Source organism: Coptis chinensis, chromosome 5 (assembly GCF_015680905.1).
Source record: "Coptis chinensis isolate HL-2020 chromosome 5, ASM1568090v1, whole genome shotgun sequence".
Taxonomy (NCBI): Eukaryota; Viridiplantae; Streptophyta; class Magnoliopsida; order Ranunculales; family Ranunculaceae; genus Coptis; species Coptis chinensis.
Window position 1 is genome coordinate 77,914,323 of NC_141460.1, and position 14,595 is coordinate 77,928,917.

Sequence of the window (14,595 nt, forward strand, 5' to 3'; positions counted from 1 at the left end):
ATGTTTAGCTGTGTGGCCTTTTTTTTTATATTAATCTTTCAATTTTTTTGTCTTATCTATAGGCCTTGTACCATAGCCCGAATGTCTAGTTTTGATTTTGCTAATACCTTGAACAATGTCATAATCTCTACCCTTACAAATTTCTAATTTCAATTATCCCTTTGATTGATGTATATGAGATTCGGAATCTGTTTGATCACTTTGATGCATACGCATCTAATATTTGCCACTCTATATATCGTGTCGCCACGTTTTGAAAGTAACGATGTTATCAAATCAAAAGCGATGTAGACACGTTAAAAATTAAGTTGAAAGAGTATGGGATTATTAGCTTTGGAGTAACAAGTCATAATGACGTTGAGAAGGTCGAGGCAAGAAAACAGAGATCATAATTACGGCCTTTTCATCAGGTTGCAACTTGACTTGGGGGTTTGGTTTTGCTGACAACTTTTTGGGGCTCTCGAGTGTGGACCGCTGATTTTATCTATCTTTCTTGGTCCTTTGTGTATTGACAAGAGAAACTCTATCTTTGGGATTTGTAGCTGCCACGTGTTATATCATCATGAATAATGACAGATCAGAAAGTAGTAGTACAAAATCTTTCGAATTGTGGGCCTGTCTATACCTAGGTAACTGGGCCTGGGCTATCTTACTATTAAATGGATTCAACATTGGCTGCAAGGACTTACTGGACTATATAGACTGGGCTACAGGCCTGGAAAGTGGAAAGTTATGATTGCTCACAACTTGGAATGTTGGGTGTGAAGTCTTGATCCATATTTAAGTCTTGGTACGGTCATTCATTCTCACACAGAGAGGGCTGTCAATGAATCTCGGTTTGGGTCGGGTTATGAAAAATCCAAACCCAAATTGATAAAAAAAAATTAGGAATCTCAAACCGAACCGAACAGATAATATTATATTTCATTCGAAACCAAACTGAACCAATAAAATATATTGCAAATCGAACTCGAACCAACTTGAACCGAAAACTATAAAATCAATTAAATTAATTAATTTCAACCCTATAATAATTGATAATTATATACAAAATTAATCATAAATATTGCTAAAATACTATCATATCGGTTCAGTGGAGGGCAAACCCGAAGCCAAACCAATATCTTATCGGTTCGGTTCGGTTTTAGATCGATGGAGAACAAACCAAATTACCCAAACCCAAACCATTTTTTATCAGTTTGGTTCGGATCAATTATCGGGTTATCGAAATTAACCCATTGACAGCCCTTGTCACACATGCTCCAAGTTGAGATTGAGAATGAGAATGATACATGTTGTTTTCAAAAGAATAAAAACTGATACATACTCTTAAGAAAATTCGGGACCAGCAGGATATGGTGCAACTTAATTATAAAACACTTAATAGGCAAAATGTACAACGTGTGTGTATATATATATATATATATATATATATATATATATATATATATATATATATATATATATATATATATATATATATATATATATATATATATATTTTTTTTTTTGCACTTTATATAGACAGTGCAGTACATACATTATTATACATTGATTTTTCTTTCAGTTAATGATCATGGGCCAAATTCCGTTCAACAAATGCTGTTGTGTCACTTTTTTTGCTATTGTAGCGTCATATCATTATTTTGTATGCCACAATAGCTGAAAACACCACATGAAAGGCATATGACCCCTACTCTCTTTTCCCATTTTTCTAGCGCACACTAATTTCTAATCTTGTTTGAAAATTAAAAATGGGTATGGCTAAAAAAATATTAATTAACTAATAAGTGTCAAAACCTAATAAACCATGTATAAATGTTTTCTTGTAAATTGAAATTATTTGAAATTTGAATGTGTGTGTGTGAGGATTGAGAAACGGATTAAGTAGTTGGATGTATTTATTGGGTTAAAATGCTATAAGAACTCAAACTCTTGCTATAAAAACTCAAACAGACGATAGTTGGGTTCTCACCTCCTCCCAAACACAGTTTTATTTATTTAGTGAACCTCAACTTAAAAAAGTGAAGGGAAAAGTATTTGAAATTCGGGAGATAGTAATTAAATAATTTGAGAAATCAGTTGAAGCAGTACAAAAAATGATGTAAACAAATAGTGGTAGGAGTATATTAATTTACGGAGATTGCGATGGAAGATAATGAGATATGTTTGAGTGTTTGTAACGAGTGTGGTAAAATTTGTTGTATTGAGATGATGGAGGAGAATGGAGAGAGAAGTGGAGCTCGACAAGAACCAACTCCAAAAGTTCCACCAAGATTTGAGAGATGCCTTAGAAGCTAAAATCACCCAGGCTAGCAGAAGCGGTGGTACGTAGCAGCAACAGTATCACTAGCAACACAATCAACGACAGGGCCATCTATGCAGCAAGTTAAGGAGGTTGTGTTGGCTCTAAGTGCTGCTAGTGTATACATGACGAACAAGAAGAAGAATAATTGATTGTGTTGGCTTATGTTTGTGCATGTGTACGTCCTGTACTGTTATGAGTATGGTTTAATTTGTTGGCTTATATGTTTGTGTGTCATGTTCTAAGTTTAGTTTTATTTTAATTTAAGAGTAATGTTTTTTTTTTTTTTTAATGCAAGTGAATAATTGAAAATTATAATTAGGGTTTTTGTGAACTGCTTTTGTAGAGAAGATGAAGTTGTAATTTTTGTTTTGAGTGTTTGATTTTATTTTGGTATTTTTTTTTTTAGTTTTTAGAAAAAAAAAAACACATCATGTGCTTCTCACATGTATTATTTGTGCCACCTAATGAAATGAACGGACATGTTGTATATTATGGTGGTCACATCAGCATTGACTTACCAGGATTGAGTCATAGTCTCATCAAAGTGCAAATAAATTTAATTGTAATGTTCTGTAGTTTCAAAAAAACAAAGAGTAAAATATCTAAAATGCAAATTAAATATAAAGTAGGTTGTACATTTTGCCTATTAAGTGATTATATAAATAGTAGATGTGAAGTACTACAAGTAGACCATCTTTTGTAGAAATACGTACATGCATCAATTGAAGTAATGTAGCAGAAGTCATGGACACCATAGAAAGTGTGGAAGTGGCACTGAGTAATATTGGATGGAACATAATTTGGGTATTGTCGCACCCCAATACAGACCTCCGACTTTACTCGTATTCCCGCTCTATTTTGGATCGGCTGCACCAATTCGTTCGGTTGCCTACGTACCCATTCCGAGATCAAACCACAGTAGTTTACCTCTACTCTTTCTCTTTTCCTCCCTCCTTTGAGTCTCCTCTCTCTTCTCTTTTATATCTCCTTCTTAGGTTTACCCCATGGGGGCTGATAGGGTTATATACTAAAAGCATTACTTTTGTATTAACTCTAATTCTTTATATTTTGAATGAAAATCATATGAGCAAATGTTATGCATATTATATATGTTATTAGTTATATGCATGTGTCTAATACTTTATGTTGTAGATGATATGGTGTGAACACACAAAAGATCATATCATCAGTACCTTATAAAATATAAGTAATCGTTCACAACCTAGATGGATTTGGACAAACTATTAGTACGGTTGTAGTATAATCTGATATTAGTCTATCTTGACTATAAGATTACACTAGTACACTTTGTGTGTATTGAACAAGACCAAGTGAGGTTGTTTCTCTTTATACTGACTATATAAGAGAACAAATGCCTCTGTTATTATGGATGTTTGTCATCCTAATCCGGATATAATAATGGGCACTTACATGCATTGTACATTGCTTTAAATCATCAATGAGTGAGATTCATTTGTGAATCAACAAACTCGATGGATTGGGTAATGACATTGTATGTAAGGTGTGCTGTTGATTATAGAAGGAATCTGTGATCCGCAGGAAGTCGGGTTGATAATGTCCCCTTGAGGAGCTCAAAAAAATTGTCATGTAAACCCTGCAGGTGGATTTATTCCAACATGACAATGAAGTTGAGTGGTACTACTCAAGAACATAAGAAGTTGATTAATGTAGTTGTCAGTAACTTGACTTAATCAACAGACATTCGATATCTTAAACACGGAGAGATCAACGAGCATATAATATGGAGCCCATAAATGCTGACACGTAATTTGGGATTAGGATGGTAGTGCAACAATGACCTTTAGTGGAATAAATCATTTGTTGACGGACTTGGGCCGTATGTTCTGGGCGAACATGGGAAGCCCAAGCCCGTCAGGAGGCCCAACCCTAATTTCTCCTCATGGTCCCTGTTGTAGCCTATAAATAGAATACTTCTTCTCTCTGGCTAAACTTAACCTAAAAAAAACTATTCACTGTATTAGAAAAAGAGACAAGGAAAGATATAGATCCAAAAATTGGATCTAGCTTTGTAAGAAATAAGGGGATTGGTAGATCGTTGCCCACACAACGTCCAATCTATTCTAAAGGAATACAACAGAAGATCAATGGGTTGATTGTTGATTCAGATTCATAAAACTTGGATTCTCAGAGTTATCTAAATTAGATTCAAAGGTATGCTTTCTATCCAAAACCGTGAACCCTATTAATTCCGTTGCGCGTGGGTTCTCGCGGTTTGTAGAAATATTTGTTCTGAAAATAACGGTTCTTACAGGGGGCTAGTCTGGTCTTGGGCCTATCTCTTGGCTCAATACATACTGTAGTCTGGGCCTTATCTCTTGGCCCAGTACCTACGTGATACATCCCTGAATATGGCAACTACATTTGCCATCTCTCGGGTTCGGCGGCGGACCCGAGAAGTCCTCAAACTTCATTGTCTCTCTCTTTGAACTCTAGATATCCATAGTATCCTGTGACTATACGTAATCTTCTTCTCCTCATGTCATTTCATATCCATGTACTCTGCTACTGGACTATATGTCTGTGAAGTACTCAATCCATCGGTTCTCGTTCATATACCCCATTAACGTATCCACGAAGGGTCTCATCCCCTTCGCTCTCACTCTTTAACTCAATACAATGCCCATGATGTGTCTCAACCCAGCCATCACCTCTCACATAGAACTCACTACCATGTCAACGGAACGCCTCACCCCAGCCACCAGCTCTCCTTCTCGTAACTCACTACCCTGTCCGCGAAGTGTCTCACCTCAGCCACCATCTTTCCTTCTTCAGAGAACTCACCACTATGTCCGCGGAGTGTCTCAGCCCAGCCATAAGCTCTCCTTCACAGAACTCACTACTATGTCCGCGGAGTGTCTCACCCTTTTATTTTCCTTTCTTAGAACTCAACCTTGTATCCGCCAAGGGTCTCATCCCCTTTGCACTTACTCATGGAACTCGATATCCCGTCCACAAAGGGTCTCATCCCCTCTATTTCTCTTTTGTCGAACTCAATAGTATTATTCCTTTTGGATATGTTGCTTGCTCCCAATTGCACTTTGGAACTCCGACTCGCGGAGGGCTCATCCCCCCTACTAGGGGTGGGCAATGGGCTGGGTCGGGTTAGCCCGGCCCTAAACATTTAAAGCCTTTCAGTTATTAGGGCCGGGCTGGCCCGGCCCTAAAGTCCCCATAGGGCCAGGTCGGGTCGGGTCATAAGTCTAAATTTCAAGCCCTGACCCTACCCTAAGCCCTCTTTAACAGTTTAGGGTCGGGATTACGGGGCTATATATTTTTTCTTTTTTCTTGCATCGGTTTTTAAAACTCATTTATATTACAAAAAATTTCAAAGATTTGCAAACTCAAAGTCCCACCACTTTGAAATTTGAATAACAACCAATCTAGTAATAATTCTTGATAAGTCCAACAATTTAAAATGTATATCCACAATCTAATAAACCGAAGTACATATAGACTCATATTTATATTTCAAAATTACGGTTAAAATGCACAAGACACATTTTGGAATGAGCTTTCAATCGACATAAATCCGTTATTTCTTGTACTCAAATCTCACCAAAATTACATTTAACATTGAAGAACACAAAGACAAATAAGAGTATGGAATGAGTTTTTACTGACGTCAACCTATTTTTCATTAGGCTAGTGCCCAGTGCTCATTATTGTTCTTGGCGACTAGGTTAGACGGGGAGTTGTGAGGTGTACGTGAGTTGTGAGATAGAAACAATTAGGTTTACAAGTTTTTATGATATAAGACAAGTTATTAGAAGTACCCATACGGTAAGTGATAAATTACAAAGGAGAGTGTTATTTTAATTGAAAATATGTAACAAGGAGTTGGATAGTTTTAGTTGTGTATTTTATAGTGAAATTATAACTAGGGCTTGGTTAGGGCTTAGTTAGGGTCGGGCCTATGTTTTAAAACCTTAGCCACGACCACCTTTTATAAGGTATTAGGGCCGGGTCGGCCCTGCCCTAAACTCTGTGAGGGCTTTAGTTGTAAGGGCTTTATAGGGCTTAGGGTCTGGTCGGTCAGGGCCGGGTTAGGGTCGTTAGGGCCAAATTCCCACCCCTACCCCCTACTGTCTTTGCTTTGGAATGGAGTCTGGTGAGGGGCAACTCAGCTTGCCCCCAAGCTTGATTCGAATCTCATGTCCGCAGAGGGCTCATCCCCCCCACTGTCTCTGCTAAGGAGTGGAGTCTGATGAAGGGCAACTTAGTTTGCCCCCATGTTTGATTCGGATCTCATGTCCGAGAGGGCTCATCCCCCCCACTGTCTCTACTCTGGAATGGAGTCTGATGAGGGGGCAACTCGGCTTGTCCCCATGTTTGATCCCCATGTCCGGAGGATCTCATCCCCATGTCTCTGCATGGAGTCCTCATGAGGGGCAACTCAGCTTGTCCCCATGTTTGATTCGACTCTCGAATGGAGGGTCCCCGACTTTAGGGGCAATTCCCGGCTTTTTGGATCCATGTTTCATTCGGTTGCCTCTCATGTACCCATTTCGAAGGTTCACCTCTACTCTTTCTCCCCTCCCTCCTTTCCTTTGAGTCTCCCCTCCCTCCTTTCCTTTGAGTCTCCCCTCTATTCTCTTTTATATCTCCTCCTTAGGTTTACCCCATGGGGCCTAGTCTGGTCTTGGGCTTATCTCTTGGCTCAATACATATTATGGTATGGGCTTTATCTCTTGGCCCAGTACCTATGTGATACATCCTTGAATATGGCTATTACAGGTATCAAATCAAACTGCCTGGGCACCTCAGAACTTCCATTAAATAAAACCTAGAGAAACTCAGCTATGCGAAGATGACAACACGTGGCGTGAAGTAAATTTCACAGCGCAACTGATAAACCTGCAAAAAATAGTCTTAATTAATTAACTTAAACACACATAGCAATATGTATATCTAATTAGAGAATTATATTGAACGCAAAAGTGAAAAAATGTAACAGAACAAAATGGATTCGTATCTAGAGAAACCCACATGCCTGGATTTCCAAGTAGGAATCCCCTGGAGTAACTTACTACAGATTTGAATGAGGTTGGTTAGTTAGGAAATGTACTTCTCATTAAATCAACCTTCTTGTACAGAACAAGAGGAAAAAAAGTGCACGTACAACTATTGAGCTACAAGCTCATTTCTAACTAAGCTAGCTAGTTGGTGATACTAATTCTTTGGTTCGTGATGTAGGCATTGAACAAATATGAATCATGTTCCAACTGCCTAATATAAGGTACAAATATGCATTATGCATGCACTAATTATATATTGATAAAATGATGATCATTGTAAATAATGACATGGAAAGAGTGAGGTATAAAGAGAACAAAAGCAGATTAAATTGGATTACGGAGAAGGAATTTGATCCATAAAAGGATATCATGCAAGGTCCAACTCTAGCATAATAAATTGATTTGTCAACCAACAATTTCCCATTCTAGTACTCTCTTAGAAAGAGATGACTCAAAAAGAGTGAAACACGTAGAAAGCTACATCTTGCTTTCATGGATATGACAAGGCAATGCAAAATCTTGCTTATAAAAATTGAAAGGTCGGTTCACTCTCTCTTACAAAAATATAGAACTGAAAGTACTGAATATTATTACACACCTTAACCGACCAATTTATTATTTCTTAATTCTACATTGGTATTAATCTAACTAGCACACATACAACGTACAGTTGAGAATTTTTGGTTAAAGAGATTCTCACTTTCTCAGTGAGGCCATTGCCACACATTCTTTCTTCTCATATTTATTCCTTTTCTTCTAAAATTGGTATCAAGGATAAACACACAGTACATCTTACTGGCTTACATCGAAACCCCTCACAGAGATATGCGTGAATTCCAGATTACCGAAAAAAAAATGCATGAATTATTCCTGTATATCAGCTTTTCTAGCTAGCAAATTAGCATGCATATTGATTGCTGGATGAAGCCGGCCGCGAACATATATACAGATAGATCGAGTTGGACAACAACTAACTCGTACACACTGATATCAACTTAATCGCCATATAAATGCATTGAGAAGTGAGAACACTTGAAACTGAAACTCCAAGATTTCATTAACGTGTAAAAAACATATCACGTACACTTGTCTATAGCTGGATTCAGTATGATTCGTTAGTTATTACAGATGTGTAGCTGAGATACCTTGAGTTGGTTACAACTTACAAGAGTTTAAAAGATATGAAAAAGTATACCAGTCTTCTACAGAATTGGTTACGATCCCACTCTGAACTATCCCAGTTGAGTTTGTTTGAAGACTTAGAATTATATATATAGTTGCAGCGTAGGACAAGCACTGGAAACATTTGATGTACCACTCTATTTTGAAGTACGTCATGTCTCAATAATTCATCCGCTTGGATATTCACATAGATGTATACATACACTCTTTGACAGATCGAATTGTTAAGATCACATTTCCACTTTAAGAGATTTCTTTAGCTAGCGAAAACATATATACAATAATATATACCATGCATTGCCCGTAGTGAAAACATAGATGCAAAATGTGTCACACTACGATTACAACATTTACAACATTGGCGTTATAGTTCAGCCATAACACGCTATATATATAGAAGTGAGTGATGCTATTAGCCAAAACACTCAACTGATTACTGATGATGTTACTATTATATATATATTACTTCGTTATTATAAGTCGCCATAAAAATTTCTAACACGTACGTTATATATAGGAGCTTCTTGGAAAACACTCCTTCCAATTCGACTCAAAGAGCTCCAGCTCTTCTAAGCAAGGGAATTAGAGAGCCACTGAGGTGTAGTGACATGATTTCATTAGCTCCTCCAATCAATGCACCACCTATGAACACAGCTGGTATAGCTGGTTTACAGCCTAGCGTCAAAAGAACTCGCTCCATCTCCCTTCCATTTCGGTCTTGATCAAGCTCATGAACTGCAAAATTCACTCTGAGCTCATGGAACAATGTCTTAATGGTATGACTCATGCAGCAAGTTGTCATACTAAAGATAACAACTGCACTTCGTGACGCAAGCCTTGCCACACCAAAATCTGAAGGAGGTAGAAAACGAGCTCTCTCCATGTGTATGTCTAAGACTGAAAACTCCAACTTTCTATCCGGTCCGTGGATACCTCTCCCAATGAGTTAAAACAGAATAATTTGCAAATGAAAGAAGAAATTGTGTAATGCAGTGATCAATGTTATTAGAAGATCTGGATTACAGTAGGGATGTGTTTGAGATTGAGCTTCAATGTGGGAGTATTTATAAAGAACCTGTACTGTATTGGTTAGTTGATAGGAAAAGAGAGAAAAAAAAAGGAGATCAGAAGAATAACACGTTTTCAGTTTTCTTAAGTGTAACAAGTTGCTATATTAAGATGGATTACCCTGCTATCTTTATCTCCATTGCCTTTGTATCAATCTGTTTCATCATTAGTATATTCTTTTCCTAACCTATTAGAAAAAGTGACATCATGGACGTCTTTTTTCTTTTCTTTTGCTAAATCTAGTAAACTAGCTAGTAGCTGAAGAATAAAGATAGTAGCAAGGTGTACTTGAGTAAATATGGACTGAAGAAGTAACTAGACCATACACACTTAAAAGTAAGGGTGGAATTAGAGCTAAACAAGCCGAGCTTTACCATGCTCAAGCTCGGCTCGCTAATTACATGAGCTTTAAATTGAGCTCGAGCTCGGCTCATATAGTTAAACGAGCGAGCTCGAGTCGAGCTTAAACGAGCCGAGCCCGAGCCGCTTGGTTATTTTACACTATAAATATGCTATTTAAGCTAAACGAGCCGAGCTTCATCAAGCTCATTTGTTACACGAGCGAGCTCGAGCCGAGCTTAAACGAGCCAAGCCCAAGCCAAGCTCCGAACCCTCGGCTCAAATTCCACCCTTACTTAAAAGAAAGTCAGTGTTAGAGTTCTTGTACCCGTGAAAGGTGGGACACGTAGCCACCGAAGAGGCCGAAGATGAACTAAGCGGAACTCTCTTCTCTCTCAATTTTTTTCTCCATTAGCAATAAGAAAATTTCACTATCAGAGCATCTTTAGGAGAGAAATCTATAAAACACTAAAATTTTTAACTAAATCAAATACCAAACCAAAAAAAACACCAACCAACTTCAGTAGCGATATCAAATAGTTGATATCAAATGACGCGGTTTTGAATAAACCGCACCGCATAGCCTACGCAGCTTTCTCAAAACCGTGCTACTGAAGTCCAAGCCCACGCGGTTTTCCAGAAACCGCACGGTGTTTGAAACACCGCGTGCTATGTCTTTATAAACATGACCAAAACCGCGCGGTTCATTTATTTTTAACTTTTCTCTCAATTTATAAACCCTTTACTTAGTAAAAAAAAAACAAAAACCTACCTAAACTTTTGAAATTTTATATGGATCATTTTCAACCTTTCGACGAAGATGACGATGAGTATTGACAGTACACAAACGATATTGGCGATAATGTAGAGGTAGAAGAACCCGAGAAAGTACAAGATAGTAGGGGAGAAGAAGCCGAGGATGTTGCGCCGACTGATAGACATCCCTATGTACTTGAGTATCAATTGAACGACTTCGATTGACAATTTAATCCCGATGAAACACTTGATATGCAAGTTATATCTTCTACACGTGATACAAAACACGTGTCGAGTGTAGTGGCTAATTCTCAGGTAATTAATTAGTTTTGATTAAATGTTTTGAATATTATGCATTAATTAGTTGAGTTGGACTAATTAATTATTTATCTTATATACATTATTTTTTTTTCCATAATATCAGCAAGTTATTGATTACCGAGTTAGATGACTTTAATTGGTGTTAGAGAGTGGTGGAAGATTCTTAAGAGTTTGGATGAGTTTGTACATATTAGAGATAATATTTTGTGTACACCTTTGGGTCTTTTGGTTGATGTAGATTATGAGATGACTGATTGGGCAGTGGTCATAGCTTTAGTAGAAAGATGGTGGAATACAACTCATACATTTCATTTTTCTTGTGCGGAGTTGGGGTTCACACCACTAGACTTTACCATGATTTATGGGTTGAGTATCGGTATAGGCCAACCGATACCTTTTAACACAAATTATGAGAACATTGGTAGTATGCTTATGATTTTTCCTCGCTTGGATGTGGATGCTTATGATTCTTCTGGTATTAAGCTATCTCATATTACGATTGTATACATGGAACCTCTCTTGGATCCTAATACACAAGCGGAGTTAGCTTTGACTGTTCTACCTGGTAGTGAGGGTGCTGATGTATATGTTAGGGTTTTTTTTTTTTTTTTTTTTTATTAGGCATCATGTTTTGTTTCCAAATGGTCATTCTACGATATGACTTTGATATTATGCTTATGTTTCTGATTTGCATAATATGAGAGATTATGACGACCTTGGTAGCTCATCAGTATATGCCACATTGATAGTGGCGTTAGACAAATCTTCACAGACATTTAGAAGTAAAAGTCCTTAGATTGCAGGATTCACAGGACTTTTGGAGATTTGGTTTTATGAGTATTCTGTTGTCTTTGTCCTAACATAGACATGATTGTTGATACTTGCCCTAGATTTGGAAGTTGGTCAAGACCTCACTTGACTTGTAACAGGGGGCATATTAGAAATAATATGTGTATGACTTGTGCTTAGATTGATATTAGATCATTGTCATCTATTGAGTGGAGACCTTGGTGTTTGTCTACTGCTTTTGATGATCCAGTTGTGCAACATGCTTGTGTTTTGTCACGTCACAGAGTTGTTTTTGCCGCACGTGACTGTACGGTTTGGTACTGTGGCGACAAATATTGGAGACAGTTGACTGGATGTTATGGAGTTCCATGTGCTCCCATACCAGATGTTAGTGATGCTAAGTCGTGGAGTAGAACTCAAGTTCATGAAGTTCATGCCAATGGTGGTCCTTGGCTAGATGCGTCTTCTTTTGTTGTTGAGTAGACTGCTGCTCAATATTATAGGTGGTGGAACTGTGTCTCTATGGGTCCGTTGTTGCCCCCTGTTGGTCAGGCTAGCAACTTTGAGTTTGTGGGCCTAGAAGGGATGAGACGTGAGCTACGTATTCCTCATCCGCCACAGCCTGTTTACAACCCACAACCTGTGAATGCATATCATTCAGCTTCTGTGTCTGCCACTAATCTTCAGATGTTTGCCGTGTGTGGACCTAATGGGGACGCTACTTACATTTCCATTCTTGAGGTGCCTGATGCTCGTTTCTATGAGTTAGAGCTGCAGATTGATCAGTATACCCTGGCGAGTTTAGTTGTTTTATTTATTTTCTCCATTATATATATAATATGTACTCACACTGTATTTTCTTGGATTTTCAGGCTGAGGTTCGGGAAAGATATGAGAACAAAGTTCGTATGTTTGATGGGATGAGGACTGTCGTATATCATTATAGCCAAGAAAGAGATGAGGCATATTCTCAAACATATCAGTAATCCCAACGTGCATATGATGAGACTCGAAAAACGTATGAAGATATTCAGCAGGTATATACGCAACAACATCAGGGATATGAGGAACTTCAGGCTGAGGTAGTTAACCTTCGTGCAGACAGAGAAAATCTTGGTTCTCAGGTTAGAAATTTAGAGAAGCAGCTTCGGAACATCCAAATAGAAATAGGAGAGTCATTGAGTGGTAAAGGGCTGTAAGAAGAGAGCTAAATAAATTTTATGTAATATGAGATGTTTTGGATAATTTTTATCATTTTGGATAATTTTTATTGCACAATTCATTCTTATTAGATACATAATCATAGGTTTTGGATAATTTTTTTTTATCATTTTGGATAATTCTTATCATTTTTATCATTTTGGATTATTTTTATTAGGTACAATTGCACAGTTCCTAATTTCTATCATTTTTATTCATATCACGCACGCGGTTTTGGATAAATCGCGTCATAGAAACCTAAGCCCATGCGGTGTTTGAAAAACTGCTCGCGAAAGAGATTTGATAAAGCACCAAAGCAAAAACCAAATTTTGCCCGATTTGGTGTTTGGTTTGGTGTTTTAATCAACATGTGTCTCTCCTAAAAATAAAAAAAAAATACCTAATTATTGAAAATTTGGTATTTGATGTTAGGATAGTATCTCACCTAAAAATACTTTATGAAAGAATAGTGCTATGCCATTTTGGAGTCTTGGTGTATTAGATAACAAACATTAATAGTGTCTAATATAATAATATAATATGCCCAAATGATTGCATTCACATCAAAACAAACGTTTTATTATACCTAATGGAGTGTAGAGAATATATCTTACAAGTTACAACAACTATAATTTTAAAAAGAAAGGATCCTCTGTGAATATGATCTCACCAAGAGAAGATTGTCTTTTCCAAAATCAGTCGTTGACTCTAGCCAAATTGATGCTTTGCATAGCATAAAATCTCAACAACTATTTATGATAAAACTAATCAAACAACTAACACTTTTTGAAAGATTAATAACATGAATCCTATATATATCTCTCAACTTTTTTTAATACACATCAGTACAAAATGAAAACTGAGCATTATCTGTGACCTTCCCAGTCACTACTCACCAGTCAAGCTAGGAGTGTAAAAAAAAACCGTTCACCCATTATTTGGTAGGGTACCCAATTTTCATCCGCCACCCAAATCCGCACTGACCCGAAAATAGATCCGCCCCACTCCACCACCGTTTTTACGTGGTCAGGCTATGGGTGTAGGTTCTATGCTCAAATCCGACCTATCAAGCCGCCCGACCCACACCGTGTCAAAAGCCGTTGATCCAACTCCGTTGACCCGCACAATTTCAAGACTCTAACTCTAATATTTTTGTATTTTGTTTATATTTTCTTTTAACTTTTGTAAGAATTTGAGAGATATGAACACAAACTTATGAGTTCAACATCAATTTCAAATATTCAAATTTGAACATTGGGCAAATATCAAAAGTTTAAATTCAACTTTGAAATTTTGGAGAAGATAAATAATTCATCTTTGTATTAATTTCAAATTTGTTTAGTTTATATTTTATTGTTTTGTACTATAGATCTTCGCTCCCATCTTCATTTTATCATGTTATGGAAAATAATCAATTTACAAATGGTAAATCAGGAGAAAAAAGTTTCAAATTTACAAATATGGTTTTAGGTTCAAGTTCAAGTTTTTTTTATTTTTGTTTATTTTTTATTGATTGATTCTATTTTTTTTTCTCTATGTTGTGAATTGGAAATATATTACTTGCAGAATTATAAA

At 37.0% G+C, this 14,595-nt stretch overlaps 1 pseudogene; it reads right to left on the reverse strand.

The window, feature by feature from the left end:
• Positions 1-8,588: 8,588 nt before the first annotated feature.
• On the reverse strand, positions 8,589-9,591 carry LOC147499054 (monothiol glutaredoxin-S2 pseudogene; annotated as a pseudogene).
• Between the last annotated feature and the right edge of the window lie 5,004 nt (positions 9,592-14,595).